Source organism: Ciconia boyciana, chromosome 15 (genome assembly GCF_034638445.1).
Source record: "Ciconia boyciana chromosome 15, ASM3463844v1, whole genome shotgun sequence".
NCBI classification, from domain to species: Eukaryota; Metazoa; Chordata; class Aves; order Ciconiiformes; family Ciconiidae; genus Ciconia; species Ciconia boyciana.
Window position 1 is genome coordinate 10,415,568 of NC_132948.1, and position 13,504 is coordinate 10,429,071.

Sequence of the window (13,504 nt, forward strand, 5' to 3'; positions counted from 1 at the left end):
TCAAGAGAACTTAAACAAAGCCATCCCACACGTCATACTAATTTATCTACTGTCTCACCTTTTTTTTCCCTCCAGAGGATGACATGACTAAGAATGGATACATCAGTGCAGTAACAGATAGGATCATCCAAAGGCATGTCCTCACACACTGTTGCCACGTGTAACATCAGGGCACAAACCTTCTTTAACATAAGTAATAAGGGCCTGTGTTTTTTGGAGCAAGGGGAGTGTGGCTGAGATTCTTCCCTTGCTGACACACCACAGTGCTAAGCTGCTGTGGCAGGCACCAGAAACAACAAATGTAAAGTCGAAGGCATTATACTCTGAGGAAGGGCTAGAGAAACACAAACTGAGATGTCATAATAACATAAGCCAGAATTACCCTTGTAACCAAAAGAAACTATTGATATGCCAGTTTCCACCCATAAATAGCTACAGTTGAGGGTCTGAGTTTATAAAACATTGAATGACTTACCATATGTTGCACTGGATGGTTTTGGTCAGAAATCTACAAAGGATCAGTTAGACAGCAATTTCTCCTGTTGAGACAAAATCTAAGAGGTAAAAACTGCCTTGCCAAACCCAGAAGATAAGCACAAAGACACATTGTTTTAAATCACAGGGGAGCAGAGTGTGCTGGAACACATAGGGAACAAAGCAAATATAGACTCTTGGGGTGTTTAGACTACAGCCTGTCTGCCTTTTTCCAAGTTGGGTTGAATGAAAAAGCAATTTGCAGCGAGTTCAGGATTATTGCAGACATGCCAGAGAGTCCCAGCTGCACAGCAAGTTGTTTAACCTGGGAAAGCCAACTCATTTACAGGTAAAGGTTCCAGGTGTTTACAAGGCAATGAGGAGACGTTGCTTGAACACTGGTAGCGAGGAGTTGGCTCACAAAAGCTAGCCCTTGTCCCTGTTTTCCCCCCCATCTCATGTGCTGATGCCCAAGCCTCTTGGCAAATGGGTCCCACTGTGTTTCCTGCCTTTATCTGAGATAGCTTTATCTCCGAAGATGTGGTGGGGAAGGGCATGATCAGCAGGAGACATCCCAGGACTTCCCTGGCTCTGTTTCTCTGCCAGGGATTTGCTTCATTCCTGTGCCCTGAGCACCTCATTTACCACCAGAAATAGGTCTAATATCCAGCTTTTAAAGTTGTAATTCCCCAGACTAGAATTGATAGGTGGAGGTGTAAGGGGCACAGAGAAACAGTTGAAACACTACAGATTGTCCATGCTGGTTGCCAAGTAGATTAATCCTGTTGCCCTCCATGGGAGAGGCAGGTTGTCTTAGTCACAGAGGACTCCAAAGCAGGTCTGATTTGGAGAAGGGGAGAGCCAAGGGTGGACACGAAGCTGGGAAGAAGGACTGTGGCACAAGCTTTCTCACTGTGCACAGCGATAGCAGTGAGCAGAGGCTCTCAGGAAAAAGGGTGAAGTTCTCCTTTCTCAAGAAGGCCCCAGCATTTAGGTTTCAGTTTAGTTGGGCTATTGCAGACCACCAACCCACAGCCCCACATACCCTCCCCACTGAGAGGGCTGCACTTGTTGTGATACACTATTTATCTGTATGAAATGCACACATACGCATATTGAGTGCTATCTACTTGGTACATACGCAAGTAAGACACAGCCCTCAGCCTGCAGGGGAATTACCATTGTGGGTTACCAGCTGAGACAAATTCATTTTACATGCGAGAGTGGAAAAGGCTGCTTAAAGACCATGTGAACCAAAAGGAACAAACAGCAGGGCCTGAAGCAGTGGTGCAGAGAGTTATGTGCTCCAAATTGCTGAGTAGCTCTGAGCATGGCCATCATCAGTTCTCTCAACAGACCTTCCTCGCAGAGAAGTGAACTAGACTTTAATGCCACACTCTTCCCTCAGGATCTAGGGCATCTTCCAGACCCACCCACGAACTCCACGCACAGTCAGCATCCCTAATTTAGCGGTGGGGCTGGGCTAGGGCAGCACCGTACAGGAGGTAGGTAGAGGTGGTCTCTACCAGTCATCGATGCCTGCTGTACTGGTGTCTGAGACTCAAGTACCTTCTGCCTTCGCTTCTCTTCCCCTTTGCCTGCCCAGATTGCAGATTCTCTGGGGCGTGGTTTATCTTTTATCTCTGCACTGCAGACAGCATTGCAACACTAACAACCATGGGTGCCAGTATCAGCCGGCAGAGCAATAGGAGGAGACTTTCCCTTGCAGTAGTTACTCCCAATTTATCCCAGCAATAGATCACTCTGGGACACATCCCCAGTATATTTGCCAAGCTTGTTAAAACAAACATGGGAAAGCTCCTTGAGGCAGGTCTCCCAGCTTCCCAGCTCTCAGACAGCTCTGCCTCACCAGCTCCTGAAGGTCTCAACCCACCGGTTAAAAGGCAGGAGGGGAGCAAACAGCATTTGCTTTGTGTGACATGGAGGGCTGAGAAAATTTGGAAGACGAATTATTAAAAATAAAAAGCGGTGCAAAAACAGATTAGGAAACTACTGTGCCGTGACTATTAATGAAGCGATAGAAAATATCAGTCACTCCCCAGCCTCTGAAGCTTGCTGTGAGAGAAGAATTAGGAGATTTTATGTTCCAAGTACCAGGAAACCGCAGGGCCCTGGTGCCTAGTTCTCAAAAGAACACTGTTTGAATCACAGGGAGGAAAGCAGAGTGCGGCAAAGAGAGCCAAAGGCAGAGTTTAAAAATAGCAGCTTTCAGTTTTGTTTCTTTTTTCTTCTTCTTGAGTGCCTGGATATAGGATCATGTCAGAGGGTGGATAAAGAGAGCAGGCCAGCCCCTGTGGAGAGACAAGTCTTCCTGAATACAGTACTGCTGGTCAGGGGGTTGTGGGCTGTTAATTTTGCTCTCCAGTTCCCCCCTGCCAAAGGAACTATTTTCTCCTGATCCTACTGCCCCCCCAGCCCAAGAGAAGGGCCCTGGGGGAGTGGGAACTGGGCAGCTTAACCGGTCTTTACCTAGGTGGATGGGCCACCTTTACTTAATCTGGAAAAGGAATGTGTATAATTTTATATATGTTCAATAAATAGCCCATCAGTGCATGCAGAAGCCAGCACAAATGAGCAAGCTAAGGGTTGAATGGGTGATCAAGCCTGAACCATCCCCTTCTGGACACACGCAAGGCCAATTTCCCATAGCATTAAGGACACTTTTGAAACGCTATGCAAGGAATGAGATTTACTAACATATTTGTGCTAATGCTCTGGGTCTGTGTGCAGGGAGAAATCACGTCCGGCTGCTGTACACTGGCAAATGTGCTAAATGAAGAGAAAAGATATCAGAGTTCTGATGCTGCTCAGATTTCCCCATCCCCTCAGACTCTGCACTACTTGAAAGACCACCAGGCCAGATTCACAGCACCTACGAAAGCAACCAGATGTAGAAGTTGGATGTCGGTACCTTAGACAGGCAAAGGAGACAGAGCAGTATCTCCTGAAATGGACAGTAAAGCTTTAGGCCATGCAGTGGAGTACCAGTGATTGTTTTAAGGCAGAAATGGGCAGGGTCTGCAGAAAGAAATGAGATCTTCTCATCAGAATAGATGGAAAACCAGACATGTCTTTAGGTAGCTGATAGAAGGCAAAGCTCCTTCCTTGCAGGGAGGCAGGATGCCCCCTTGGGCCTTTGCTCCGTCTGTGGAAAGAGAAGAAAGGCACAGCTGATGCTCTGGATAAGGCTGTCTGCATCTGACTCCCCAGGGATGTCTTGTGTGTGTTATGACTCATTGCTCAGAGGATGCTTTCAAATCTAGAAAGGGATAATCCATGTAATAAGGACAGTGAGTGCAGGGAGCCACATAAAACACCTTTTCCCAATTAGCAAGCATACACACAAACCCTTTTTCCCAGCCAGCTCAAGGACAAAACAGTCAAGTTTTTCACTGGTATAAGCCATGATTCAGATGGAGGGCAGAGGGAAAAGAAATATTGGCTCTGTCACTTGGTTAATAGTAGTACACAAATCACTTAAACCTCTACCAATGTATTGTGAGATTGTCTTGTTGCAAGTTCATTGTCTCCTGTCACTGGCAAGGGCTTCTGAGCTCTAGTGTAGAGAGTGACCAACTAGCACACAAATCACACAGCATTCACAAAAATTCAAATACAGTTTAAGAGCAAAACCATAGTACTGATAATTATGCTGACCAAGTCCTAAAGGAACATTTTAACTTTACAAATATGCAGAGAAATCCTGAACATCTGGAATCTGAAGTATTTCCTTGTAAAGAAGTTTCCACTGGAATGTCATCTGTTCCTGCTGTTATTTGAGATAGGTAGCTGACACAACCAACTGGACTCCAGTGACCTGTGTGGCACATAGCTTTTCGTTCCTGTGGCTCATAAGATGGCCTAGGAACCCAGTAGTGCCATGGGCCAATGTAATTGCCTTGTCACATGCACAGACTGTTAAGCAGCAAACTTCAAAAAAGCTGCTTGCATGGAGTTAAAGAGCCCCACGTGTCCTAGAGATGCTTTGAGAGAGACCGAAAGTAACTTGCTCTTGCTGTCCTTCAAAAGGACCAAGCCAGAATGTACTTGGAGCAAATCTAGTGGTGCAGTGTCCTGCCCCCCAAGTAAACCTGAAAGCTTTTATTATGTGCGGAAGTCTTTAAAGCACAACCTCAGTTCCAGTTCATCCAGTGCTTCCCTCCCTCCTGTTTAGCCTTGCAGATACAAAAAGTTCCTTCAGCCCAGCTGGCCTGGGATTTTCCCTTGCTCAGCTTTCGGTAGAGATGACTATACTGCTGACAAAAGCAGTGTACAAATGCCTTCTAATGCAACCCTAAAGGTAGAAGAGCTCTCACCAAATTGCCACTTCAGGGACTTTCTTGTAGTTTCTGCACCTATAAAAGACGTGAGCTGGTTGGGACACGGCAAAACTGGCATCCCGATACAGGGAGGCAGTTCAGAACAGGAGCAGGACTTCATACAATGTTCCCCTCTCTTAAAACATAGACATAGCAGTGGATTGGAAAAACAGGTGGTTTTTCATCTGAGAAGAATATATACCAGGGAGCATTAAAAAAATGCCAGGGCCAAGATGAATTAACCTGACCAACTACAGTAAAGTTACTATAAAGTACAGGAAACATGAAGCAGTGCATTTTCTCATTTGTGGCTTGGAAGACAAATTTGCCATTAAGCTTCTTTTGGAGGACAGTAGGGGAGGGCTCAAAGCAACATGCTCCTGCATGTTCATCTACTGTTCATCATCATCTATTGCACCCTCCTAGCACAGATCCCAGGACTTTCTTGTACTTTTTAGCCCTCAGCAGTTGTGAAGTACCAACTTCACAACCAAATACACATACTCAAGCCTGGGGAGCTTTCTGTTTTTCAGCTGGAAGACTTCAAAAGGTTTCACAAAAGCCAAATTTGGATGTTTCCTAGACAAAACCTTGTTGTTTCCATTCTGCAGGAAGTGCTGACACTTTGAAGACAACCAACCAACCACACTCATTGAGAAATGGCACAAGACATCTTTGAGTTTGTCTCTGCCAATGCTTTGACCTCGCCACAGCAACCAGCCAGAACTTGCTGGAAAGCTCTCAATACTTGGGAAAATTGTGGCATCATTCTACCATCTCCCATCCAAAGCAATACATGAACACATTGTACTTCTGGAACAATTCTGGCCCTGGCTGCATTTTGGGGCTATAAATGCAGACAGCAGTGGAGAGGGGCACATGAGAAGAGTAGTGGAAAGCTGGCAGTAATGATGGATGCTATTTTTTCCAGAGTCCAATATAGCTGCTACAAGGAACAAGCCAAGCACAAGGAACGCTGCATCATTCTCACACTTCCCAGGTACGCCCTGGATTGAAATCCTGATGGATTTCTGTACCCCTTAGGGCTGGCTGCAGAGTAGGTTTTCTTGGAGTTTTAGAGACCAGCAATACAATGCTACTTCTGAGAGAATGACACTGTTAAGATATACAGCGATACAGCAGCAGACAACAGAATCTCTGGCACAACTAGAAATGTAACAGTTTTCCAAGAACTATTTCACTTTATGGAAAGGATGCCACTGTGAACATGCATTTCACAGAATCACAGAATCGTATAGGTTGGAAAAGACCTTTAAGATCATCAAGTCCAACCGTAAACCTAACACAGCCAAGCCCACCACTACACCATGTCCCTAAGCACCTCATCCAAACGGCTTTTAAGTACCTCCAGGGATGGCGACTCAACCACTTCCCTGGGCAGCCTGTTCCAGTGCTGGACAACCCTTTCAGTGAAGTAAAATTTCCTAATATCCAGTCTAAACCTCCCCTGGCGCAACTGGAGGCCATTTCCTCTTGTCCTATCACCTGTTACCTGGGAGAAGAGACCGACCCCACCTCTCTACACCCTCCTGTCAGGCAGTTGTAGAGAGCGATAAGGTCTCCCCTCAGCCTCCTTTTCTCCAGGCTGAGCAACCCCAGCTCCCTCAGCCGCTCCCCATCAGCCTTGTGCTCCAGACCCTTCCCCAGCTTCGTTGCCCTTCTCTGGACACGCTCCAGCCCCTCAATGTCTCCCTTGTAGCGAGGGGCCCAAAACTGAACACAGGATTTGAGGTGCGGCCTCACCAGTGCCAAGTACAGGGGCACGATCACTTCCCTAGTCCTGCTGGCCACGCTGTTTTTGATACAAGCCAGGATGCCATTGGCCAGGATGCCATGGATGCCATGCCAGGATGCCATATGCCACATACTGCCATTTTGTTATGATAGGGAAAAAAAAAAAGCCGACATCATCTCCTAACACATCCAGTGCAAGCATTTGTGTAACCCAATAGTTTGTAAGCCCAGGGTAAGATGTTGCATGCCTCTTCTGAGGCAGAAAGGAAAAAGGCCTTTCAAGGAAGTGGCACTTAAGTTTTCCTTGCAACTTCTCTGTGTATCTGAATTACAATCGAGGGCTAGCTATGAAGTAGCCTTATATATTCTGATCATGAATCCTCCATAAACAATCTTACTGAAGCTACAGATTTTCCTATGAGTTCAGGTTTGATCAGACTCCTGCTGCCAAACTACCAGCTTTCTAATATCTTCTGTGACAAATATAAGGTGAAATAGAAGAACTACACATCTCAAATTTCCTTTCTCTGCATGAAGAACCTTACCTAGGACATTTAAAATACCCTTGTCAAAGAATAAAGCTCCGGTGGAACCATGTTAAGAACAAATTTGCATTGAGAGCAAAGACATGGGTGTCCAACAGAGAAAAGCAGTTCAGTCATGTTTTGACACATGAGAGTTCACACGCCACAGCCTGGTCCCAGGATAACCAGTGGCAAAATCCTTTTCTGCAGTAGGCCCAGCAGTTTGGATCATACTAATGCTGGCAGACACTTGACCTGGCTGTCTTGCCAGCTCCCAGGTTCATGCTTTCCTTCTTTGTTCATCAGATATTTGAAGCAACAATATCTCATTCCCCTCCTGTTTTCAGGAAAAAAAATCCCCTTGAGAAGCCTTTTCTGTTCTCTTCCCACTTACACCTCCAGCTGTTTTTTGCTTTTGCATTACTAGTTCTGTGCAAATCCAGGTCAACTCTGAAAATAACTTCCTAGCATTTTTAAAAACCTTTCACACTGTGATTTTAGATGGAATTTTGAACCTTTCCAATTAAATGCTTGTGATTGGCCAGGGAGATCATACAAATCTTCCTGTTTCTATCCCTGGACTGGATGAGAAGGTCCAGCATAAATTTGCCAGGTGATGTAAACTGTGTTTTCCACATATACATGCATTCAGATTAGCTCTCTGCTAACAGAAACTCACCAGCAGTAAAATTGGCTATAAAACTCCATCATCAGGTGCTTTGTGAGCCAAATCTCTGAAACCTTACACAAGAGGATTGCCTATTGCCCAGGCCTACAGAACAAGACAAAACTACTGCAAAGAGCTCATTTCATTATCACTGCACTGAATGGGCTGCATCATCATTAAGGCCCCAGCGACAGGCATTGCAAGGCAGCCCCTGTCCTCAGGAGTTTAAGATCTAAACCAGACAAAGCAGAGAATAATCCTGAATTGCTTTTTCTTATGCTGGAATATTTTAGATTAATAAAGCTGCAGGTTTTGGCACACAGTAGCCAGCTCTGAACAATTTGCTTTGTATCCAGGCTGCTTAAAAGATACCAGGGTGAATTCATCCCCTTGATTTTAATTTGGGAAGAATCCCAGGTCTCTGATTTAACTCCACTTTTTGATTGCACATTATAACTGTGCCAGACAAATATCCATCCAAAGCAACAGCGTTACCTCTAGCAGATCGGCTGGGAGTTTACATTAATGTTAACAGAGTTCAGGCACCTTCTGTCCTTGTTTCTCAAGAAACTCAGGACCACGTGGCCACCATGAGCTGAATGAGCCACAAAATTTTACATGCACTCAGGAGCAAGCCTGAGTTACCACAGTTATGACATGACATCAACATCATCCACACCTGTACTCCTAACATGGTCTGGAGCCCTGTGAGCCTCCCCTCAGAACCCAGAACAGTTGCTCATGTCTGATCTCTGCTCCAGTTTTAGTGGGGAATTTCTTCTCTGCGCTTCAGGTGGAACAATATTTTAAGCAAAGCTATTGCAGCCTGATGACTGAAGAGGCAAATTAAGGGAAGGCATCCAGTAGCTGGAAATAAAGCTCCGTTACATTATATTAAATATTAAGCTCAGTGTAGTAAGCCAGACAATTGCATACTGAATTAATAATGTTATTTATTCCATTTAGTGGAGTATGGAGGACACTTAATCATCACAGCATTTTAGATCAGAGCTGGCATCAACAGCTCGGCTCTAAGAGTATTTTATGGAAAACATAGAGGTGGATTGAATAGCTGGAAGTGAAGAGAGTGTGAATGTGTGAAATACAGCAGATTTGGTAATAATAAAGTTATATGGCTTTGATTGTTCATTTGGATACTACTGCTCCAGCAACACTTTGTCTTAAGAAAGCATAAGCAAGTCCCCAAAGATAAGCTTGGGTTGGAGCTTGTGTAGGAACTGGAGGCACTTAACTTCTTTTCTTTTTGTAAAACATTTATTATTTTTAAAACAAAAAAAGTATCTGCTCAAGCAAAGCAAGAAAATGCCATGGAGAATTCTGAAGCTCTTTTTTTTTTTGGCAAAACATAAATAAAATAATAATATGCCGACACAACTGTCTGAAAGCAGTTTTTTAAATTTTTTTTTAAACCTAAAGTGGTCAACTATTTTTCCAGACTTCAATACTGAAAGTTAAAGAAATTTTTGCAGGAATTTTCAGCAGCAGGAACCCTACTTTTTGAAACATAGGGATTAAAATATTAAGGAGCTACAATAGGACACCCAAGGTATCTCCCCTCTCATTATTCTTTTATTTTTCTACTTCCTAATTTTGGGCTGTCTGATTGCCATCTTTTACAGCCATATGAAGAAATGGCTCCCCAGGCATCATGCAAGAATCAGCATTTTCCCCCATCACTCAGCAGGGCCACCCTATCACTACTTCAGTACATTTCTCAACCCTAATCACTTCCAATTGCTGTGGGTTCTAAAATTCAGTCTACTGGAGAACAAAATAACTGATCTGCTGTTTCCTGCAACTCTGATTTCCATGCCTTCCATGGAGCAATTTCATTGACTTCACAGGAGCCTATCTGGATTTACACCTGTGAAAAAATGAGGCAAGAAAACCTGACCCTTGGTGTGGAATATCAAGTTCATAAATGTGTTTAGTATCTCCAAGAATCTCCCCATCTACAAAGGTGAACAGCTGTTGCTATAAATCAGACAGTCTTAACCAGCCATTAGAACTTCATCCAGATGATCCGTTAAAAATATACAAAGGCAACGTTTTGGAAATAAAAGTCTACCCTCATGTCCTCAGGGACACCTTCTGTTGGAGAAAAATCTCATAATTCAAAGCTAAAATTAGTTCACTTTAATGCTTTTTCAGGAGATCCATGATACTCAAGAGTCACATCGCCTTGAAAAGGCCTGTTAGATGACTTAAGGGATCCTAAACATCTGGCAGTTTGGTACATACTGCATTGGAGACATCTAGTGTCTTTTTCAACTTCTCCGTGGGTGTAACTCTTCACTATTAGCTAGAATGGCTGTATCTGGTTCAGTTCCCATCAACCATTTTCTCTATTTGAGTAGGAAACACTTGCTAAAGTGTGGAAACAGCTGGCAGAGTTGGCTGTAGCTTGTATTAACAAAACACACTCTTGTTTCTGACCACAGACTGGCCTTTAAGTTCCGACTGCAATTGCCAAGGGCTCTGCTTGGCTTCTCGGATGAGACCACGTCACCCAAGATGTACAAGTTGGCTGTGTTAAGGGTTGGTTCTTGGAACATAACGCTTGCTGTCAGGAGGGATAAAGCTTTGTGTAAGTAGAGGGGAGCAGAACGAGCAGCCCCATTTTATTAGCTGGGAAACTGAGACACAAGAAGATGAAGTTATTGGCCTCTGGTCATTTCCCAGCAAGAGAAGGAGACCCACATACTACTTTCCAAGGGAAATACCCTAATTAAGGCAGGCCAACATGCAAGTCTTAGCTACACACCACTCGCCAGCAGCGTAAGTCCAACCAGGACATGGCTGCTGGAATGAACCTCCTGCTGTTGGGGATGGTGATCATACAGATATCTGTGCTCCAGGGTCACTTTGGCACCAGCTTCCCTGGGACACTAGGAAGCCCACATCATCTCCTGCTCATTAATAACTCCCCGCCCCTTGAGTACATAGCACACATCATCTGCTCTCACTCATACCAAGAGCATAAAATGCAGCTCAAAGGGGCAAGGTGGTTGGTCAGCCCTGCACTGACCACTGAATGATCACCTATTCCCAAAGTGGCAGTTTTCTCTACCTTCATCTAGGTCACTGCTTAGTCCTGAAAGGTAAGGCCAAGTAAGGTATGACTGTTCTGTCAGGCTTTGTCATTTGTCTTTCTAAGGGTACTGGAGTGTCAGACATAACACGAACATGGAAAAACCAATGAAACACAGACAGAGCTCTACCTTGAACCTCCAGACAGTCACAGAGAGTAACAAGCTCAGCTCCTTTCACTCAATTCCTTATGTTCTTCTGAGACCGTGAAAAGGAACTTTATGATATGCTGGAAGGGATGAAGTATTAACTATCAAAAACTAGACTGAAGTAACCAAGAGCCTGGATTATTTTCTCTTTGATGTATGCTTATGTAAATTCAAATAAATACGTTTAAATGCAACCTTTCTTCAATTCTAGCAGAGCTTATTAAATCTATTTAAGTGAGACAAGCTAGGCTCCATGTAACGCCAGGAACTCCCCTGACAGTTTGCCTTCCTACTTAACCTGATACTCGATGATTACACATACCAGAGCCTTTCATTCAAGCATTTTAATTTGCAAATACTTTTTACATTTTTTAACACCCCTGTGGGCAAGCACTAAAAGTCCACTTTATTCAAGAGTAATCAATCGAAGTGTGGAGAGGCAGCCTGTTTGCTCCAGATCACGCACTGAAATACTAGCAGAGTTTGGAAAACTCCTTCCTTGGTAGTCACTCAGAAACACAATTTCCATCAACAGCAGATACACTCTCTTAATGCTGGGCCAAATGCTCCCAGCAGAGATGCAGAGAGCAAACTCAGTAGCAAACAGGCCATAGGAAGCAAATAGAGACTAACTTTCCCCAGAACCAGCCACAATGAGAACACCCATCACGCTTTCTTTGCTAAGTTCACTTACCAAGCAAGCACTGCTCTCTGTTGTGCAAATCTGTCAGACATTTCCTCCATGGCTCTTCCCAGAGCCGAGTATCTTCTAGGGGAGAAAAACGTATTACTAAATTACATCAACTCAGTCTTACATTTTCTCAGACATCATGCAAACTACACACTTGCATACAATCCTTCAGAAGGACCAACAACCTATTGTTCAGGCTCATCTTTTCTTTTTTAAATTGTTAGGTCCATTATTTCTGGAGTTTTTAATGCTGTTTAATACCATGATTTGCCCCTCTCACAGCACAGAGATGGAGTCTCGTTAAGTCCAGTCTTTAGGGCTTGGTGGAGCTGAGAGAAGGCAGCCCAGTCTGATTAATACCAAGAAACAGGGTCCAGCAGGACTCTTACCAGAGCCAGCCGCAGGGCACCAGCTCCTCTTCTGCTGGGCCTCCAGATAGTCTCTGTCACCCCCTAAACACTCAGAAGCACTTCAGCTATTAGATGTAGGCCTTAAAAGCAATACCTAAGAAGAGACTCTCCTTCACACCCAAGTTTTTAAAGAAACACACAGCCAAGTACCTTCCACTCAGGAACCCATCTCCCACCGACACCTTTGCTTCACACCTGCGGGACGTGAGCCCTCCAGCAGGCAGGTGACACCTCCTCTGCTGGGCTGCTGCCAGGGGCCTTCAGGTGACACAGACTTTAAACGAAGGGTAAGCCAAAAACTCTTTGTGGCAGGAACTACAGACATCGCTGCATGTCCAAAGCAAGTTGTATCTGTATTTCTTCATGTGCTCTTTGTAAGTGGAGTGTAATTATACACGAGGAAGCCCCAGCCCTCCCTGGGTGTGGAGAGCACCTACAGCTTTGCACTAGAACTACCCATGAGAGACTGTTCAAGAGGCCTCTCTGGAGAGGTCGAATGAGCTAAATGAGGCCCAGCTGTGCTGGTTTAGGGCCACAGAGCACCAACAGCCCCTAGGCATTAGAAAAAAATCCACCTACCTTGTCTTTGCTTGGGTTTTATAGTGAGACAGTGACCTGGCTGCAGCAAGGAGAGAAGATAAAAGCCAAGGTGCAGGTTGTGTCTGTAGGAAGTGATCCAGGCTGCAGCAGTGGGAGCAAAACAGCCCTGGGGATGGCTCGGAATGAACCTTGCACCAGCATTTATGTTTGCAGGCCGTTCCTGAAATGTTTTAGTGGGATAAACTGAGAACTGCCATCCCTCCATGTAAATAAAGGGATTTGTCATAAAGCTAACAGATCCCGCTCTTAAGTAGTTCCCAAGAATATGAAGTGACAATGAGGTGCCTAAGAAAATAACTTTCCCACTGCCTGGGACAAACCACTCCTAGGATGATAACTTCAAGCTGTGATCGATACAGGCTTTGAAAGCAAATAGGGGCCTGAAAGACTCTGTGTATGGTCTGAACAAGGAGAACAAAGACAACAAATAAAACTGAGGTATTTTTTAAAGGTCTGCGTCTTACCTTCAATTATCAGCTTAAAGATAAGTTGCTGGAATGGTTACAGCCAGCCAGTTGCTCTGTGGGAATCTCATACATGCCTGGCAAACACAGGGAGCAGTAAACTGGTGCTTGCAGCCTTTTGCCCACCCAGGGGATCCTCCTGACAGGTCGGGTCCATCGTGCATTCCCACAAACTCTTCAGGTGCCCCTCTCTGGCTGCCCCATCACTGCAAAAGGTGATTGGGACTTTTTTTTTTCCACATGTCCTCACAGAGATTTTTTACAGCTGTATTGTGCCTAAAAGGTTGGAGCAGAGAAACACGAGCCTGCAGCCTCCAAA

General features: G+C 44.7%; 1 protein-coding gene across 3 annotated transcripts in view; it reads right to left on the reverse strand.

The window, feature by feature from the left end:
• The window catches only part of CCDC92 (coiled-coil domain containing 92), a 98,021-nt gene that overhangs the window by 63,271 nt on the left and 21,246 nt on the right, over positions 1–13,504 (reverse strand). For all 3 annotated transcript variants that reach the window (XM_072880506.1, XM_072880504.1, XM_072880505.1), the window contains one exon: positions 476–539. The gene's annotated coding sequence lies outside the window, so the exon portion shown is untranslated. The remainder of the gene's footprint in view (positions 1–475; positions 540–13,504) is intronic.